The sequence below is a fragment of the Euprymna scolopes genome, chromosome 8, assembly GCF_053919585.1.
Source record: "Euprymna scolopes isolate OS-2025 chromosome 8, ASM5391958v1, whole genome shotgun sequence".
NCBI classification, from domain to species: Eukaryota; Metazoa; Mollusca; class Cephalopoda; order Sepiida; family Sepiolidae; genus Euprymna; species Euprymna scolopes.
Genome location: NC_136489.1, coordinates 3,275,679 through 3,278,178, shown reverse-complemented (window position 1 = coordinate 3,278,178; position 2,500 = coordinate 3,275,679).

Below are 2,500 nucleotides of genomic sequence, written 5' to 3'. Positions count from 1 at the left end.
AGCACTGCTCGGACAAAAAGAAACTGTAAACTACTGTTTATACAACTGCAAACAAAAATATGGCAATACATCAAACTTTTTCGAGAAACAGCATGAATGGAGTTGCGAATGATGACCGACAATGAATTCATGAATGCATCGAGGGAAAGAGATAGATAATGAGTCATGGCCGTCAATGTCTCTGCCAAGTAGGACATCACTTGAAGGAATGAATTATATAGAAATATAATTATTTAATCTTTATGTATCAGTAAAAGGATTTATTATTTTGCCAGCAATTGACTAAATAAATTAATAAATTTGAAAATAAATTTATTAAATAAATAATAAATTTTTAAAAATGAAATTCTCACCGGAAGTTATATTATGCATAGAAGTTTAATATCAGTCTAAATCTAACCGAACACCGTTTGTTGCTGACTTTGAGTTAAATATTCTTCTGTTTTTTCAATTGATGTTGGTATTCCAATTTTTTCAATCATCTGAATTGAAATTCTCAATGGGTGACAAAATTTCGATAAATGGGCTCCGTATGAACTTAATGAATAAATGTTTGTTTCTGAAATCGATGTTTGTTTTCTGAACAACCTAATAATTTGGAGTCCGACATCCTGGTACTTCTTAAAGGGTCCAAGTTTTGACTTGATCCCTTTAATAATTATATATAGACAAGTATATGTTATCAACCCGCTTTTCTGGAACAGGTACTGCCGTTAGAAATAAAAGAAAATAAAAAACAGAATGGAACAAAACACCAGTATATAAAAAAAAGATAAACCAAAAAAAGAAAAAGAACGGGGTGACAAAACTATCACTTAAATCCCGAGTTGGTGTCTTCTGTCAGCGATGATATTCAATTGTTGGGTGTTTAGTATTCTGTGCACAAAGCTGTTCCCTTCGGCGGAGACGGTGCGAGCCACGGTGCTCCTTTTCGTCCTGGTGGGTCTGGGGTCCACCTAATCAGGCGCCAGAGATTGGGAAAGACTGCGAAACAACTGCAATTCAATCAACCTCCTCCTCATCCTCCTTCCCCCTCCCCTCCTCTTCTTCCTCCTCCTCCTGCTCCTCCTCCTCGTCATCATCTTTCGTTCTTTTTCCTCTTTTCTTACTTTACTTCTTAACATTTAATCTCTCTGCTTCTCTTTTTCTCTCTATTTTTCTCTTCCTCCCACCCTCTCTCTCTATCTATCTATCTATCTATCTTACTCACACTCATATTATTTTTCCATCAACCTTTTCTTTTTAATACTTTTCTTCACCCTCTATTCTTGTTCTACCTATCGTTCTCATTCCTCTTTCTTTTTCTTCCTAATTACGTCTATTTCTCTTTCTCTTTCTCTTTCTCTCTCTCTCTCTCTCTTTCTCTCTTTCTCTCTTTTTTTCTCTCTCTCTCTTATTTCTATTATTTTAAATCAATTACATTTTCTCTTCTTCGTTTCTGATTTCTCAACTTTTCCTCATTCGTTTTCTTTCTAATTATCTATGTGCCTATTCCTATTTTTTCTTTCGCCCTATCTCTCTGTCTCTCTCTGGCATTCTCTGAATCTCTCTCTCTCTCTCTCTCATTCTGTCTCGCGCTTTCTCCACCCTCTCTCTGTCTCTGTCTCTCTTTGTCTGCTATTATCTCTCGTGTTATTCTTCCTTATTAATAAATCCTGTTTTTTATTCTTTTCCTCCTCTTCTTTTTTTCTGTTTCTCTTTCTCTAATTTTATCGCTAAAACTTCATCCTTTTCTTTCGCTATAATCAACGTCCCACGCGTCGCACTCCTCCCAATTGCCAAACTGTCTTTCAAGATAAATGTTGCTTTTGTCAGTATTCACCTTTCCATCATTAACGACAAAGCAAAATTAATTTGGACAGAAATCCACTCTTGACATTTGATGAAAGAGTACGACACGACTAATGAGCCAACGCAAAAGAACAAAAAAATAAGTTTTGAAACTAAAACTATAAAACCACTTAAAAGAAGTTAACATTATCACATCGCCGCTTTTCTTTGTGTTCCTATTAAAAGTGCCCCTTTTGGGGGAGCTGGATTATCCCCACATTAAGAACCGACCTTGTGTCTAACTATGCCCTCGTGAGGAGGCAAGTAAATAGGAACTATAACATTACTCCATCGCCACTTCTCTCTCTCTCTCTCTCTCTCTCTCTCTCTCTCTCTCTGCTCACTTCTCCTATCCTCTTTCTCTACTTTTCTCTATCGCATATATCTGTATATATACATACATAATATATATATATATATATATATATATATATATATATATATATATATAGGATTGATATGTATATATATATATATATATATATATATATATATATATATATATATATAGGATTGATATGTAGTTTGCTTGAAGCATTGTGTGGGATAGGTGTGTAAAAGAGATTAAGAAGGCTGTCACAATGCGAGGAATGAATTATAGTCTCTGTTGGTAAGAGGAGACGAGAACAAGTGGCGATTTACAAATCAATAAGTACATACATATATATTT